At 45.0% G+C, this 18,755-nt stretch overlaps 1 non-coding gene across 1 annotated transcript; it reads right to left on the bottom strand.

Moving 5' to 3' along the window:
- Positions 1–14,775: 14,775 nt before the first annotated feature.
- TRNAM-CAU (transfer RNA methionine (anticodon CAU)) lies at positions 14,776–14,849 on the bottom strand. The gene has a single exon. It is a non-coding gene; the product is annotated as a tRNA-Met (tRNA).
- Positions 14,850–18,755: the final 3,906 nt, after the last annotated feature.

Genomic DNA, 18,755 nt, shown 5'->3' with positions numbered 1-18,755 from the left:
CACGGGCTAATTAACATTTCATATTGAAGGCTGTTCTAGGAGCAACAGAGCTAAACCCCAACATCCCTATAGGGGGTTTAAGAAACATTTAATCATGGTATAGGCTGCTTGAGAAGAGGCTCCATATGAAGGAGAGGTAGTCGATCACCAACCCAACTCTTCGCCCCAACCGGGCATGGCAAAAGGCTCTCTCTTAACTAGATGAAAGTGCCAGCAAATTACTTATTATATAGTAATTATGAGTAATAATAGCGACAATCATTTATTGGCGGCTAAACTGTTTGTATCAAATAAGCTTCCCCGGGATGCGCTTTGGCTCCAGACTTCGGTCTTGGAAAGACCTTGCTTAGCTCGGGCTTTAGCGACATCAAAGGAACGAAGGTTAGAGGCGACCGAAGGAAGCTCTTTAACTTTAAATACGGGCGTGGCGGCCTAATACAAGGAGCAAGAGTCCTTTTCCCCATCCTCTTCTAACTTCACCACTAACTAGTTAAATGAAAAAGCGCGATTTCACACGATTCTTATCTTATTTTCTTACTTACTTTCCATTCCAACGGGTAAAGAGGGCTTTAGCGGCTGCTTTGGTAGCTGTAGCTAGGTTTCTACATGCGGTAGCTCCGCTGAGTTAGATATGGTTGACTGAAAGTCGAGTGATACGTGGAGGAAAGCAGTGTGATCGAATGACAAGGAGAGGTGCGAAGCGATGACTTAATCACATCCATTGAGAAAGTTCCACTGTGCTAAGTCCCGGGATAATTTGTTGAAAGCTTCAATCCCTGTAATTGAGCTCTTTTGCCCTTTTTTTTCTTTGTTTGAGAGTACGGACGGAAATCAGGTGGAACTAGCACGTTCTGGAGAGTGAGACTGAACTCTCTTTCGAGAAGACAAAAATCTCCATGCCTACGAGGAGAGAGGGTCTTTTTTTAGTAAGGGAGATACCTTCTGTCTCCTGGTGAAAGGCCAAGGAAGATCGGATACTTTTCTTTTGATAAAACCCTATGGCACGGCCGAAGATAGAAGTTATTATTCTTTCCCCGCCCACTTTTTTGTTCGTAACGAGGGAGAGATAGAATGGAGTTATGAAATCTCTTTATTCTTGCGTTGAGTTAAGAGCGGATTTCGCCGAGGTAAGTGATTCTTATAAATGCGAGTTTACAAATCAGGAACAGGATGAGGCGGTAGTCCTTTCCGCTCAGTCCTTCCTGCTGCAGTTAAGTGTGCTTTTATCAGTCAGTCCTTACCGAAGTCCTGTCTGCAGTAGTTGGCCTTGACACCTTAAGATCAAGGAACCCCCGAACACGGAAACGAGGCACCAGCAGCCCTTTCATTACTTGGGCGTGTAGGTTAGCCTAAAAAAGCTCCATGCTATGCTGCCCCGAAGACCCCTATTCTTGGTACTCATTCTTCACTTCAAGCCTGCTAGAGATAATGCATCAAAAGAAGTTTCTCGGCTAATCTAATAAGCCATTAAAGCCCCTCAGAATTCTTCTTCTTATCAGATCCGCGCGACGGCTTCAAGAAAGATTGTGCATCGGCCTGGAAAACCAAGCATCCAGGGCAAGAGGTATTCTTTCACCTGCCAGGCAAGCTGCGATCACACTAGAGGTTCCCGAAAACATTGGATTCTTTATCCAAACTGGAACTATCTTGGAAGGAAGCCTGCAGGCTTCTTAACTTAGACACGGGTGCACTTATCGAACAAGAGGGTTATTCTCTTGGAGCGGAGAAAAACTGCGCTTGCTTCATTTCCTTACTTTTTCCTTGCCTTGTTTACGTACTGTAAAACGTCTTCTTCATTCTATCTCAGTACGTCCCCAACGGAAGCAGTCACATTCAGCGAACCTCAAACGTATGGAGCTGGTACCATAGGCACTTCGTCGGCTTGCTCTCCTCCTCTAAAGGGTTGCTTCCGTTCGGCGTTCGGAACATGGCACTATTGGTTTAGAACTAGAAGGAGAGCTGTGCTGGCGGCATTTTCCATACACAGCACCTAGTGCCCGCCCGTAACGTCCTCTCCGGATGCATCTACTTTTCCTAGTAGACGTCTAATCCCATGTGCTGCTTACCGATCCTGTAGATCGATAACGACTATCGGCTTAGTACTGGAACGCAGTAGCTAAACAGGTAGCCTGGTTCATCCCTTTCACTAACTTGGGCCCCAGAAGAGTGGCTACCACCAGGAGCGGGCTGCCGAGCCGCCGAACATAACCACGCATGCGCGTAAGCAGAGGTTTCCGATTCAGCTAGCTACTTAGGATGAATCACACAGAGGCGATATCGAACGCTATTTATGATAGATAAATGACCCACAGGCTATTATTTATAATATATATATTATAAATATATTAACTTATTTTGAGACCGTGTATAGGTTGACCATCGAATGGAAGGAGACATACCGCCCGTCTTTTTATCTCATAGCGCCGATCCCCTTATCTATCTTTGCCGATATCGACTTGTCTTTTTCTTCTACTAAAAGCCGCTCCCTCGGTTCACGTCAAAGCCCGGAGTGGATTCTTCTCCGCCGTATAGCTTCCGTCCTACAGCGGTCTTTTCCCTTTCATTTTCTCTTCCAGTTGGTTGTACCCTTTACACTCCCTTAAGAGTTACTGTCATCTGGATGAAGAGTAAGAGGTTTATGTACTACTAATCGGCTCCTTTCCTCTTTCCATCGACAGGTAGGGTTGCCCACGCTAACCCCTCTTGATCATTGTAGGCCTAAGACTTACCTCTACTGGTGCTTCAAAAGGTTCGATGTAATTGACGTCGTAGTTTGGTGACCCGCCGCTTCGGATCCAGCTCCGGACCTTACTGCTGGCTTTTCGCTCTTGCTTTAGCTCGATGGAATAAACGAAAATCTGCTCCAGTCTTTTTCTTTTTTGTCGTGTCTTATGCTGCCGCGATGGGCTTTCTCCGGGCTTTGACGTGAACCGAGGGAGGCGTAGGATTAGAGTGAATAAGGAAGCATTCAGTACAGGAGAGAAGTGCCTTACTCGACACCTCCATTTGAGGAGAAGTTTGCAGACATTTGGGAAAGGTGCAATTCAGAAGTTACAAGATCCGCTCTTACTGATTCAAGTCTTGGAGGAAGGGCTGCTACTAGAAGAGAGGGGTTCAACCCCTCAGCATCTTACCTGGAAATTTCCTTTTTAATAGAACCGCAAAGTCCTTATAAAAAAAAGGCCGACGTCCCATCAGGCAACCTCCTCTTTCTTGTTTGATTCCGTGCACGAGACGAGTAAGTAAAGTACCCAAAAATCGTAGAGAAGCTAGTACCACTAAGATGGCGGGGAAAGCTGCCTTATGTAGTTACCTGCTCTTTCATCGAGATTAGCGAATTACGGGATAAGATCTAATAGAATCTGGTTCGAGGAGCCGTTTCAATCTCTGTTGCTTTTGTGCCAACCCGGAAGGAAGTGTGCACAGAAGGGATTGTTACCAAGTACAGAGTCAGACTGGCATCTTCTAATGGAGAGAACTCTCAGGTATAGGCACTTGAAAGGGATAGATCATTCCTAAAAGAAATCTGTATCGTATATACCACTACCCCCGGGGAAGGTAAAGAAACTTCTTTCTACTTAAAATATCCATACTTTTCTAACTAAGTCAATTTAAAATGACATCGGCTAGTGAGCAAACGAGCTTCGGAATTGGATCAAAGCCAAGGGAAGGCTGTTTTTGTTTGGATTACTGTCTTAAACAAACCTGAAAGCAGCTACACCTCTTCCGGTAGGTCTAGTTCTCCCATTCTCTGATATCTTTCATTTTACTGGGATTTCTCCCGCCGGAAACCCAAAGGAAATCAACCAGAAGCACGAAAGCAAGCCATCCAGCCAGCAACAAAGCAACCAACGGCTGACAAGATGAACGCAAAGGGTAGACCCAGTGCAGTGGGCTGACTACTATAGCTGGTACTCCTACAAGGCTGTTTGCCTGTTTGCTGCCTCTATTTCTTTATCATAGGGGCCTTCGTCAGGTAGGGGAACTTGAGAGATGAATGGCGTTGTTCGCTTGGGAATGGGATGAGATTGGACCTGCCGTCTTTCACATGAAGGTTTATGGAAGGTATGGTCTTTATGTTGGCATGGATCGGATCCGCTTTTCGGATATGGTTAGTTTCAGATCTATCTCTTGTAGGGTTAGCTCCCCGTTAAGCGACTAAGGTAGTGCTCACTATCTTCGCAAGTTAGCAGGAACCATTTCGCATAGCCGATCTGGTGTCGCTGCTTGAAAGCTTTCCTAACTTTATTCATGTAGCTATTAGAATAGGTAGCTCAGCAGATGAATGACTTTTATCAGTATCAGTCTATTGCTTTGAGGGATTTTCACTAGTAGCTAAAGGAAAGGAACTGGCTTGACCGATTGAGGGACGAATCGAATACTCGACACTCCTTCCCTCCCTACTCCGAAACAACTGACCGGCTGAAGGAAATGGATCACTCGTAGGACCGAATGTAAGGTGGAAAGCTGATGGACCACTAGACGGATTGCTTACCGAATCCAAAGCATTGAACCTTAGCAGCAGACAAAAACGCAACTGTAATGGTGCCCGAAAGAACCTCACCACAAGATTCACTTTGACATCGCTCCTGCTACAGCAATTATGAAAGGCATTTCACCACCTGAAGGAAAGAAGAAAGGCCGGCTTCCCTATTATACGAGGATTGATTCCCAGACACACCTTCCACTACTAGACGGAAGACAAAGAAGAAAGCAAAGTCAACCTAAATGAAAGGCTTCGGGGATGGCGCTAGACCTGCAACCGCATTCACTCGATCTACGACTTCGAAGACATCAACTGAGGGAAGAACGAAAACACCTTATTTGACTGAGGAGTTAAAGAGTCTCAAGACTAAGCCAATGCTCCTTCCACGACTAAGACACAGACGAACCGGGCCACTAGGGGTTCTTACACGAGAATTGATTCCCTTTCGGCCGACTAGTTGCATTAGTCAAACCTACACGCTACCTCTCCGCTTCCTCATGGAAGAAAAGAAGGAATAGCAAACAAATTAGATTAGGCAATTACCGATTCGACTGCTTGAACTGCTAATAGAAGGCTTGCACGAGGAGAGAGCTAGACGGACTAGGGGAATGTGGCAAAGGCTGCTTCATCAAGGAAGCGATAAAAGGAAGAAATCCTTGATGAGGGGCAAAGACCGGGCCCTCGCTTCAACGAATATGCGGAGGGATAAGTTAGCCTACGGGGTTACCTGCGGGACTCTTAGAGGATTTCTGCCCGGCGGGGCCGGTTACACTGAGACACTACTTCGAATCCTTACGGGATGAAGAGCTAACGGAATGATTACCGAATCGACTGATATACGTAATGCAAAGCGGGCAGAGAAGCTTAGACCGCTGAAGGAACTTTCTTATAGAGTGGGGAAGAAAGTCAACTTAATCCACTCCCTATACGAAAGAAATGAAAGAATGCGGGAAAGAGATCAAAGAGTAGTCAAATCAACTTAAAGGAGGTTAATGTGCCAGGCAAGAAGCCGCTTACCAAACAAGAAGAAGATCGATAAGGGTTCACCCAACGGAAACCCGCGCTACAACCCAACCAGAAGAATCCATTACAAGACTTCCAAGACTAGCCGGAAACCCATACTCTCGCTTAGACGGGCATACGGAAAAAACTACCATACATACGTAATGGAGTACTTTTCAGACAACAATCTTTCCCACTTTGACTGATAGCCCTAAAGGATTAGGCCAGGACTCATACGATTACAAGGAGTAGGATGCTTGAAAGGCTGGCTGATGTGCTTTTCCCCAAAGATGGAATATTCCTTGGGGGCCCAAGAGAACGGAAAGATGGAAAGAATCAAAAGATGGGGATGAATGCAATACGGAGAGAGGTAGAAAGGCAAGCCCCTGCATTTCTAGGCGGGGCCTCTCTGATGCCTACACTTCCCCTTAGGGAAAGGGGGAGAGGATGATTGGTAGGTCCGCTTACAACAAAGCCACATACCTAATGGAACAAGTCAAGCTAGAAGGAAAGCACTTTTAGATCGGTCGTGAACCAGAAAGAATGAGCCGCTTCAATACCAAAAGGAAGAAATCAGCACTTGAGGCTATCGGTCCACGAATCATATTTTATTTCATCCCAAGCCAGCAACTGAGAAAACAGCGGATATTGGTGCTACTGTCGCAAACCCATAACATTGAAGGGTGGCGGTGATAAAGAGGGGTCATGCATTTACAGAATTCCTCATTGGTCTCGCAGCGCAAAAACAACTGGGAATTTGACTTCAAAGGCCTTCTGGGATATTGAATGATAAAAATATTTCTATTTTCTCTGCAAGCCCTAATGCCGCTGCAACAGAATTGAGTTGAAAGCTAACCGTCCCACCTTAGAAAGGCCTCGCTCCACGCTTTCTTTTGAGTCAACTCTATCCATTCTTGTTTCAAGCTAAAAGCTTGACTTCTTCAACTCGAGTTCGCCACAGAACCCATCTCTGGAACTGGAACCGAAGTCAAGGCCCTAGTGTGGGTCAGGGGAGACCCAGAAAGCCACATCCGATCTTGAGGCAAAGGAAGTGAAGATCTGAGATTGCATTACACGATCTAAAAGAGCGAAAGTAGAAGCCTAGGAAGAGTGGTCGAGATGATTGTTTGTTAGTTCTAAGAGGCTTCTCCAGGCCGTCAATAGAGGTAGTCGTACGAATCCATATCTTTTTCCTGTCTGCTTACATATAGTCAGTAGCATAGGGCAAATCTATTCATTTGTACTCGTCTACTAATGCCGGTCGGATTAGCTACATCGGATTGACTACTACCCTAGGAAGGAGGATTATAGGACCAGTTGGAACGGCTTCTTCTCTTTCTACCTACACATCTCAGAGCTCATACACCTGCGCATCTCACTAGCGTATCTCCTCTCTGTCTCGTAAGCATTTAGAAAAAACCCATCACTAACCTACTAAAAAACATCAGTACAAGACGGCAGTCATTGATGGAATTGGATAGCGGGCCTTTCCTTACAGCAGGATAGGAGGCCTATACTGCTTCGGTCGCTGCGGGCTTACGAATTCCTTTCACTTCGTTCGACGCGACTACGTACCTTTCACTTCGTTCAAGCTCAATTCACATCGACCCTTTGTTAATGTTAACCTGAATCGGCCATTGTCTTTTCGGATTTCCCTCACCCGGGTGGGACTTCTACTAGAGCGACCCTCATAAGACATACCCACTTCTCCTGAAATAAAAAGCACACCAACTCTATGAAGAATTCCTGGCCTTGTTACAACAATAGGAAATATTTCAAAGAAATTTATTGAATTTTCCAATAAATAGTTTTAAGCTAATTGATTTAGTACGTTTAGCTTGGAACTATTAAACTTTACCCGATGACCTAAGAAAAAACCAGTCTTACCTTAAAATTTATTCTCTGATATCTATATCTGTCTTTTGCCTTAACCACATCAAAGAGGAATTGAACCTCTTCTAGTTTTTTGAAGACTAGAATTTGATGTCCTAACCCTCCCTCCCCCTTTGCTGAAAGCACTTCCTATAGCGAACCAGGCAAGGAACATCACGAGTAGGCTGGTACCAATTTCTCCACATCAGCAGCAACCGGAGACGAGTTTGAGTTTATCAGCACACCCCCCGTAGTCGGTTCTCTCGGAAAAAGTTGGGTAGAAACTGAGCTTGTAGAAACGTTGAGGCTGGCCTAATCCTTTAGGGCTATGGGAAGAATGGTGTCTCAGAAAGTTGTTGAATGCCTCAACTTTGGATGATGACTAGCTAGGATTAGGATCAAAACACCATTTAAGGCACATTTTAACCTAATTAACTGAAGCAGATGCAGGATCCGAAGTCTTCGACTCAGGCTCAGACGAACCGAGAGTCCTGTCTATCCTTAGTCACAGCGAAAGCCTTATACTTTTTAGCTATACCTCCGCCCATAAAAACTTAACTTTTTGATCTCCAAACCACCCACTATCGGATGGACTTATTGCTAAGTTTCGTAGTGAAATTCCACTTACTTAATTATAGCTATTATGGAGGAACCCCTTAAATCAGTTAAACCTCACTCAATTCTAAGCTCGAAATCTTGACCCGATCTGGAAATGCTTATCTTATATGGCACCATAGGTCTTAGTTTCGTTTCCTATATGCGCTTTCGTTCTAGCTGGTCGTTCTAGCCGTTGATCTGTTACCTCCCTTTCTTGCTGTCAATAGCCCTTTCAAGAAGGTTAAAGCAACCGCGGAATAAGCACAGGTGAGGCAGGCAAGGACGGTGGTAAGCTCCTTCTTTAAGTCTTATCTTCGGCATCGTACGTAAAGGCCGATCTCCCTTTGCTCTTTCCTTCCAATCCAAAGCGTAAAGGCCAATCGCCCCCATCTTACTTCCTTTGTCTCTTGCTGCTGGAAGTCGAATAAAAGTATTAAGAAGTAAGCTAAGGTCCGGTGCTTTCCGGTCTACTGAATCAGAGCCTACTTCAAAGCAAAGGGAAAGAACGACAGAGTCACTGACCAACTGAGACGGAGAGAGGCCAACGAACCGCTAAGATCGAATGGAACTGTCTTTGATGGCAACAGATATTTAAAGTGTGCAGTGAGGGTGGTTGTAAATCACTATAGAAAGTCTTCTCTTAAGAGTCCCATGCATAATTTGTTGGTAAACAACCAAAACTCAAACTCGAAGAATGAATTCTTTACTAGCAGGAAGGGGCTTAGGCTTAGGGCGACCAAACCAAGCTCGATTCGCTCCAAATTCCCACAGTGCCTTCCTTGGGAAGGGTGAGCCCCATCTTCAGGTCGCTCCAGGCTCTACCGGAACCGAGCCTACCTTGGGGCCTTACGAGTGAACTGCCTTACCTTAAGGAGACGTCGGACTGCCCTTTGGCAACTTCCCATGAAGTTGTGCTTTCTTCTTTACTGGCTGTAACGTAACAAGCGAAGCACTTACATTCGCTCGATTCCTTCCTTTATGCATTACTACCCTGCTGTGCTCGTAATCAGCTGAAACCATATAACATTTTAATTGAATTAAGGCTTTCGCAGCCATCAAGATAGAAAAGTAGATCGTTCAACTCTAGCTTATGTTAGCCTTTCGTTCACTTACAAAACAGAGGAAAAAAAGAATAATAAAATTTTCGAAGAAAGCAGCCAAGTCACACTATTCCCCCAACTGAGCATGAATTCTTACATATACCAAGTTGGACTACAAAGAAGATCTGGGAGAAGAGATTCGATGGGAATGATTCCTCTCCTTGTCAGCCCTAACGACGAGCCCGATGAGCGTATCAATGGAATGACCCGAGCAGACCAAAGGATCAAGGCAATAGCTACGCGCATCAAGGTGATACCTACACCGAGCGAACCAAGGGAAGCCTATGATATCCCATACTGATAGGCTCAAATCACGGGATTTCACACTATGGAGTTTGATCTCTGGTTCCTGCTTTCAATCTCTGTTCCGATATCTGTTTATAGAATAGATCACGCCTCTAACTATCCATTTCATAAGAGAAGAAGTTAACCTAGCTCGGATCTCACTTCACTCGCCTTTAGCCCCTACTATTCACATTAGCCAATGAAAGAGTACCACACGATGTCCTTTCCTAAGAGGGACTATACCCACTTTCAGAGGCCCTTTCCGAGGTCCAAAGTTTGACCCTCCCGAGATCCTCTTTCTTCTCATCCATGCATGTGAGCGAATAGGGTCCGAGGCTAATCTTTCGTCTAGCAGACCCTCTTATTGCAGTATGAGTTCCCGCCCCAACTAAGCAGTCTACCTCTCAGTTGGAGAAAGCAACTATGAAGTGGAAGTCGCTCTTCTCTTGATGCTACCCCTGTGCAATGACTTTTCTACTCCGCCCTCCATCCAGTAGCTAGCTAGGATTCCTCTTCTCGAATGGGGGGAACGCAACCTATTAGATTGTTGACCCGGCCTCTTACTTCGTTTTAGGCTTAAGTTATTTTAGGCGGGTATGGAATTCTTTTCACCACCTACCTGGTAGATGTGTGCATTTGACCTCTACCCATACCTTTGCTATCTATGCTCCGCTCCAACCATGATAGCTATTTATGCTATTGGTGCTTCTTTCGGGGGTTCAACCAGCCTGGATAAACCACTTCTGGCTTTGCCTCATACCCGGAAAAAACGAAAACTTGGACTTCTTTAGTTTAGGATAAACTTCAATTTGCTTCGCCCCCCGTCCTCACCTCCGCCTATACAGGATCAACTGGATTAGCTGCAATCGCAATCTATTATTTCTGAAAAGGGATAGGCACAAGCACGTCATGCCCGACAAACTCACCTTGCCTTGCATTGGGGAGAGGCCTATCTGCAGTTGTCGACTCTGAACGAATGGGTTAAGCGAAAAAGGGCGTTGATCCAGGATTCGATTCGAGGCTTGGCCACGACCGGACCCTAACAAGCCGATTTACACTCATGATTGCCATTCATTCATGAACTGGCTTGACACGACACAGAAGAGCTAACAACCATATGGAAGGGGAGGGATCCAATCTCCTTCTTCCTGATCTTATTGGCCCCTTCCCTAAGCCTTAAAGGGGCCTAAGAGCAAGGAAGTCTTAACTCCCCAGTCCCCCCTTTGAAGGGTGAGGCGTGAACCCTCTGTCTGATTCCAAATCTCATCTATTGCTGCTTTCGAATCGGCTGAAAGAGGATTTTGATGTCACTTAGGAGAAGTATAGGGAAGTGTGCCCGAGTCTTCTAGAATATAATAAGTAGTTGTGACTCGGTCTAGCTAGGACAGAGCCATCCTAATCCTAAAGAGACTTTCTTCTGTTCTAGGTTTCCACAAAGGGGTATCAGGGTATGAGAACGCCTTTCTCCTATAATCAAGTCTTTGGTTTAGATCAATCAATCCACCGGTGAATTTTCTGATTGATTAGAAAGACCAACCCCGGCCCTAGTGAGAAGAAGATGGTTAGACGCCAATTGAAAGAGTGGTAGTTTTATCCATGATGACCGGGTGGCTCTCTTTGCCCTTTCGATCTACTAAAGCAATTTCCCACGGTCAAGCCTAGTAGAGCTCCTAGTCCGACAAGGGGGAAGCGTAGCAGGCACGTATCGATGTGCAAATGATGGGCAATTTCTTTATAAGATCTAGCTGTGGATGATGTCCCAGCTGGAAAGTAAACCTTTTCATATTAATGCCTGCCCTATTGGAGATTCCAACTATATATGCATTTTCTTTTATGCGACAGGTATGTGACCTTAGGAATTAGGTTCGGGAGTTGCTTTAGCAATTGTTGCTGGCTCCAGGTGTCAGTAATAGAAAAAGATTGGATTGGGAAAGACCATGGAGGTTGACAAACCAGTGCTGTTGGGGAAGCCTCTCATCGAGAAGAAAAAAGAAAATAGGACGGACAATAGCTGACTAAACCTCTGAGCTCTTTTTCTGTAAAGATCCTTTTCTTAAAGGGACATTTCCGCACTCATTTCAGATCATAGAGGTCGGGCTTCAGTCGAACAACCTTCTCCCTCCCTTCCACCGATGAAACTACTCTTGCAAAGTCAAAAAGTCGTATAACGTTCCTTCCAGCCAGTCGAATATTTTCTATTAAAGCAAAGCCAAGAGGCGATAGTGGCATCGGTCTTATCGTTCCATGAGGAAAAGGTCCGGAAAGGTCTATTTTATTTGCGAAATCGCGACTACAGGGGTCGGATGGGTCAAGTACGGCCTCTAAAAACATGCGATAATCGGCTTTTTGAGTAGCATCTGTCCATCCCGCTGTCGTCAACGGTCCGCTTCCTTGAATGATAGTAGGTCTTCCCGCTATATCCACGAATACTGTCCGTTGTCCTTTACTTGTTTAGTGGTATCTGTCTGAGGGCATCTGGAATTGTCTGTTTCGGTATTAACTCTTGTAAACGGTCGCAAACGCTCATCTGTCCACGAATAAGGTTCCCTTCTTTTATTCAAGATAGCTTTTAGGGTTGGTTTTTTCCGAATTTTTTTCTTGAAAGATATGCTACTTCCCGGTCGAGATGTCTGAGGGAAACTTTTTCGGTATCAACAACTGTCGCAACGGTCCTGTAACTGTGGAAAAGGGTCCTGTGTTTCAATCACTTGAATCGAATCGGTTTATATATATTATAATAATCTAACTGTAGCAAACGTTCGGCAGTACAGGGTAGGCGGGTGCAAAAGAAAGATAAGCTTGAGATGCTACACTTCAGCCTGATCGATCCGCCTTTAGTATTGGTAAGTTCCCTTGTTAGTCTCTATCGCTAGAAGGCCCTTTCTTTTTAGTGAAAAGGAAACTTAAAAAGAGCTTCTAAGGTAAGCCCTTGCTTTTTCCCGTTTAGGAGAGTAGCGAAACCACAAGTGAGTGAAGGGGCGCTATCCGCCACGGGGACAATCAGCTTCGATTGGGCCTTGCAGGCAGACAGGCTAACTTGTGGAGACGAAATGGAATCCTATATCTAGAATTCATAAAAATAGAAGTGAGAATGGCGAGTCCCGAAGGTCTGCATGAGGCTGAGCTAAGAAGCTGGCTAAATCTATCATGGGGATGCCCGATTTGCGATTGAGCTAGCCGATAAGTAGGATTTCTCCGGTCTGGCATGAGCCACTCCATTCCTACTTCCACTCAAGAAAAAATAGAAGATTCTCGTGCCCTACCTCCAGAGTGGGATATGGAGGAGTGCGTACGGTGATTTCGGACCTTTGGGGGCCGAGAGGGGTTCATGCATCGGCATTACGTAGGATTTTTTTCAATGGATGGATCAACTGCCTATGCTACTGGATTTGCTATTGATGCAGGGTGCACTTTTTCTCTTAATCTATTGCATAATCAAAAACGGATTCGACTAATGAATCAACTACTGAACCAATAGAAGAGGTAGCTCTTCATCTCTACCACGAGCATCGGGCTATCGATCACGCTCATCAGGCTCATAATCTTCATCCCGAGCATCTGAGTCAACAGAACTGGAGCATCTTCAGCAGGCTAAATCGCTTAATCTGGACCTTACACTACGATGACTTATACTTATCTTGCTACTCGTGCTGGTGAATCCTGCCCCCGCCTAAGAACGTTAGAGTAAGGGGAGGAGTACAAGCATCTTTAACTCTTACCTACACTATATAAGAAAAAAACATTCCAAAAGGGAATTCCCTGGCGTTCATTCAAGCTCCTATTTCGAAGTAAGCCTATTCTCAAGAGCACTTGGTGTGGTCTGATTGGTATCTTTTTTGTTCTACATGAAGGTACTCGAAGTCTGCATGTGGCTTAGCTTAGCAGGCTCAGCAGCAGTAACAATCTAGGCGGCTACCCTGTCTCATATGGGTTGAGAATCTTCTCCCCTTCTTCTGAACAGAAGGCATTTAAGCATTACGACTGAATGAATCAGAGTTTTGTCATCAGGAGGAACAATGCCGCGGTCAATAGTGAGACCCGCACCTTTTGGGTTATTTCGTCGATGCGTTATCCTCTCTTTTTCCTTCAATAGGTATGTTCTCTCCTTTCTTTATTAAGATCGACCCTTAAGTCGTGCTACCTGATTCCTCACTTTATGGACCGGAATAGAGCTCTTCATTTAGCACAACCCTCTCACTCCTAGGCGTCAGTCCATGCGAGAACTCCATGCGTACGTACTACACCTACCGTGCTTCAAGTACAAGTATATATATGCGTACGTACTACACCTACCCTACTTCTCGTACAAGTTATATATAAAGGGCCCGTACCGTGACTTAGAGTTCATAGTGCTGAAAGATAGAGGCTTTAAAGTGAAGGAGAAGCGAGAAGGTAGTACATAGTAACAAGGCTCTTTAAGCCTGGAAAGCCAAGCCGAACTTCTCTTTGTCATCGTACCCCAAGCAGCTGTTAACGCATGCTGAAGCAAAGTTAAAATAAAATAAACCGAACAACCAACACCCGAGCGCCAAATCAATCAACTTGGTTTTGCGGCTCGCGGCGGTCTCTCTCTAAGGGACTTCCGACTTGTTCATCAATTTCCGTTCGGTTGTCGTCTAACAAATCAACAAAAGCTGATTGCGGATTGTAAATGGCCCTATCCGCCAAGGTTGGATTATCTCGCAGTAGCTGTTGAAAGATTGATAAACATTTATTTTATGTCGTAGTTCTCTGATTTGGAGATCGCGACTCTCAAACTCTATTACTCGGTTATATTCTTGTTGAGAAGGACAAGAGTCGAGGTTTCTTTTGACTTCTGCCCAATATTCCCCCTTCTCCTTATCAAGGAGAAAAATGCAATCCGTATTTTCAAGTACCCTAATTCTATTCCTCATGGAGGATTCAAGGGTCTCATTGTGAATAACGGGCCAAGGCTCCGACAGGACCTGGATTCCGAATGAATCTTCCGACGAGGAGGTAGCTGGGCTGGAATGGGGAAAAATTTTCCCACCCGAACCAGAAACCGAAGAAGCCCCGATAACGACCGTTACAAGATCTGAAAATACAAAACCAATACTAGAATATAGATAGACACGAAGACTATAGCAAAAGAGGGATGCCAAACAAATACGAATCATATATACTACTGGAGAGTTACACATTTTAGGGAAATGGACGTTTACACAACACAGGAGGAAAAAGGCACAAATGAGATGAATAGAATTCGGCATTCCTATCATTCTAAATAAAGAATGGGCCGAGATCAAAGTGAGCACTGGAACTAGAAGGCCTGTGATAGGCATGGCTTTCTTTTTTTTTACTACTTTACTTGTGACGACCTACGCGGTTGTTCGTATTTCATTTTTTTTCCTGAAAAAGGCACTGGGTTACTTACCCACGGAATCTCGAGGCCGTAGTCTGCCTCAGATGATTAGGCGGGGACAGGATTCGAACCTGCAATCTTCAGGTCATGAGCCTGATGAGTTGACCAATTCCTCTACCCCGCTTCTTCCCCTTATCTTACCTTCTCCTCATAAGGCTTTCAGACCTCAACTAGTGCTTTGGTTCAGAATCTGAACATAGCGCCCTTACTTAATCTTATCTTCATTCATTTCGAGAAAGCTTTGATATCGGGACGATTTCAGACAAATAGAAAGTAGATCTGGTACTTTTCCGAGATCAGGAAATCGGTACTTTCAGAACTCAAGTAAGCAAGCGATTTGCCTCATTCCTCTCAACCTTAGCCTGGGAAAGCTATGCTCTACCATTTAGCGTCTTCCGCGTGTGGAACTTTCCTATCTCTTATGTAATTTTCCAACCTTCACTTCCTCTGCTTACTTATTTTAAATAAGAGAGATAGGAGCGAGCAAGGAGAGCTAGAGTAAAGAGCTAGTGTAATATCTGAAACGAGTATACAAATAGAGCTCCATACTTGTAGCGATAAGTAGAGTAGCTAGAGTGAAAAAAGGAGCAAGTAAAGAGAGGTTGAGCTAGTGCACTGAACACTTTCTATATATATCTGTCTTCATTATCAGCAGTTTTGAATCTCCGATAGATCAATGGTGGTTCAGTCTTACCGCGCACCGCACTCAATTCAATGATCAAGCAAGACGCTTTTCTTTTTCTTTTTTTTACAATTACAAATCAGATCCTATTTATATATTACAATACCATATATAACACAACATTTCTCCGCCGATTCCAATAGCTTCCTTCCCTTGCGAGCATCTTCATTTTATATATGACGATTTGCGGACTTCCAGTTGTAGGAAGCTATAGTGCTTTAAGGAGTAGAAGCTGCCCCATCCAAATAAATAAGTGAAAGCGGTTAGTAGTCAAATTATAGCGTATGTATAAGGGGGTACCCCTCCTGAAACCTGGAGCTAGAGGGGCTTTTCTCTATATGCAATGCAGTAATGTTGGTTAAACGAAGACTGATGATAGCGGACGATCATACAGACTCTTTTTCGTCTGCACCGTCTTATCAGTGAAAGGATGCGCGCACTCTCCTTCTTAATAGTAGCCTAGCCGCCCTTTACCTGACTATTGTTATCCGTGCATTCTTCCTCACACTCTTATCGATCCAGCCGACATATGCCTGCTCTGACGGAGATGATTCGGTACGACGGTTCAGTGGAGGAACTTTGCCCTTTTCGATGGGGTCAAGCGCCAGGTGCTGTAGCGAATCGAGTAGCTCTAGAAGCATGCGTACAAGCTCGTTTGCTTCGGAGCGTGCTAGTGCGTATCGCGGAAGGAGCACCGCGGAGCCACTGGGACTGGATGGACTAGAATCTTTGAACTCCTAGCCCCTCTAGGAGGCAATGTCCTACTAGATTATATAGGGTCGAAGTGCTCTTTCGATCGAACAGGGATTGACTCTTATTCATTAATTGGAATCATCCAACCGATCAATCCATCTCCATCGAGTTCTTTCTGGGATAAGGTTGCTCATGCGTAATGCGCAATTCCTACATCCCCTCCTGTTGTCAAGCTTGCTAAATTTAGGAAGAAAATGGAAAGGACTATTCCGGCATCATCGAACATACTCTCTCCTTCAGCTCATCGCACCGAGCTTCCTTGCACTATGTGTGGAACGGACTATTATCGGATTGGACACGCCTATAGCTAAAGGAACGTACAGTGAGCCGTAGCGGAAGATCGACAAAAATGGAAAGGGCTAAACCTCTTCTAGAGAAAATCTGTTCGGAAGAGTTCATCACTAACGATGAGGCACGGAGAGGAATCTCTCCCGAAGAGGGGGCTCCGTCCTCTTATAAACTTTCCCGTCCCCATGAATAAGAGTTCTGGAAGCCTTGTTTCTGATTTCCGGCCATCGGACGAGATTGAAAACTAGCAATTCAGGATTGAAGGGTTTGACCTTTCCGAGAAAAATACCTTGTTGTGATGGTACAGTCAGTAAGAATGACATGGAGCAAGTAGGCGTTGATCTTTTTATCATCTTTCTTGCAGGCGAGGAATATGAGTCTTCGTTTCAAATGAGTTCAACGAAGACTCATATCGTAGACTTGATCGCCAGTTTCCGGCGGTGTCTAGTCGCATCGGTACGGGATTCCCTATGCCCCTCCTCTTTGGTGTAGTTTTAGTGAGTTTCTCACAGGAAGTGCTACTCAAACTTAGCTAAACCTGGGACACTGCCCTTTCCTTTCATATTCATAGTAGCAACGAGGAGCTCTCCAATAAATCTTTGAGCGAGAGGAGCTCTAAGCGCTAACTTCATCCCTATCCTTTCAGGTGCAGATGAATATGCTCTTTAGCTTGGGACTAGGGCTTGTCTTAACGCGATAGAAGAAAAATAAAAAATAACTTAGGAGTTTTCCTAAGCAAGCTGCGGAGTCGTAGACCATTGCTTTAAAGTAAAGACGGGATGGAATCTTTCCTTCTGATCCTAAGCTGTGAACTTATGGTCAAATGGCTTACCCTTCTTACTCAATCTTTATATGCCCAAAGAGGGGTAATTCAGTGGTTTCCGGGAAGAGAACTAAACGTTTGATGTAACAGAACCAGGGAACCTGTCTTTCTTTTATCGTTAATAGGGGACGGCGCTATCCTATCTATCATAAGAGAATGAAACCTGAAGACTTCTCAAAACCATCGATCCTTCCTCCTTAGAGACTGTGTCTAAGCTTCATTCCATATTGGAATGTTCCGCGAAAGATTCGACCAGGCAAGATTTTGGAAATAGGAAATGAAATGCTCTAATCGGATATAGGCATAAAAAAACGAAAAATTCGACGTCGACGGAGACAGACAGTAAGGGAAAGAAGCCGAGTCTGTAGCCTTAAATGAAACCATGTGTGCATCTGGACCTACTATTGGTTCAAGAGTTTCAAGGTCATCTGCTCGAACTGCTGCTTTCATTCTTGCCTCTGCGTGGTAAACCGGCTCTACGATAGTTCTTTTCCACCACCAGGCCTTTTGAAGTCGGAAGAAAGCCCTAGTAGGGCTGGGCTGCATACTCCAGATCTTATAGGTTACAGTAGTGCCTCCCCTTTCCTTACGGTGTTTCATTGCTTGAAAGTATAGTGGAATCACGTATGATAGCTTTCCCTGGGAACTTCTTTTTAACGGCTTAACCGTATTAAACTTGCTTACCCCCGCCTAAACTTACTTCAACTTAAAGGTATTCTAGTTTGTTGTTCCGACGTGGAAATCAGTATTTTGCCCCGTATTACCCATAGACCGCTTATACCGCTTAGACTTCCCTGTATTAGTCTTTCCGGCGGGGCTGGCTCGGCTGGATAGTCTAGTTTGTTTTCAAGCTTACCCGTATAGTTTCTTTGACCGCGTATATTGTTTGTATGGTTCCAATAGGCCATCGAGGAACTTGGAGGTATTCTTGTTTGTCGCCTGGTTGTTATCTGCCCCGTAGAGAGTTAGTTTGCTGTCCCCGTAATTAGTCTTTCCGCCCGGCCTGGGAACTATAGTATAGGATTTGTTTGACGGCTTCCCGCCCCGGTTTCAGATTATGTTCCGTTCGGTGTGCTATTCCCTTACTGTTTGAGACATTGCTTTGGTACGGAAAGGTAGCAATGCCATTCCTTTCATCTAAAAGAAGCATTCTCAGACAGAAGGGTGTAGGAGTAGCCCGTTATCTTCCCTCGTGGGTACTCTCCCGTCCGTCCGATCCGGCCAATCCTGCCTTGCTAACAAGCCGTCCAGTCGAGTCGGCCAAACACTAGAAATAGGGGAGGACCAGCATCCGCCTTGTAAGTCCGTATTAATAGAAAGCAGTTCTTCATTCCTAGAACAATCAAACTGTTCGTAGCGTGATCGGCGGACTTCCTCTAGCCGTGAAGCTCTCCCCATCCTTGCTAACAAGAAATGATCTATACGACCTCGCATTGCCGGTTGACACATCCCGCACGCAATGTGACCTGGGTATTAGCGGTCAA

This window comes from Arachis stenosperma, unplaced genomic scaffold (genome assembly GCF_014773155.1).
Source record: "Arachis stenosperma cultivar V10309 unplaced genomic scaffold, arast.V10309.gnm1.PFL2 arast.V10309.gnm1.Scaffold_100041, whole genome shotgun sequence".
NCBI classification, from domain to species: Eukaryota; Viridiplantae; Streptophyta; class Magnoliopsida; order Fabales; family Fabaceae; genus Arachis; species Arachis stenosperma.
This window is presented reverse-complemented; position numbering and strand designations above follow the sequence as displayed.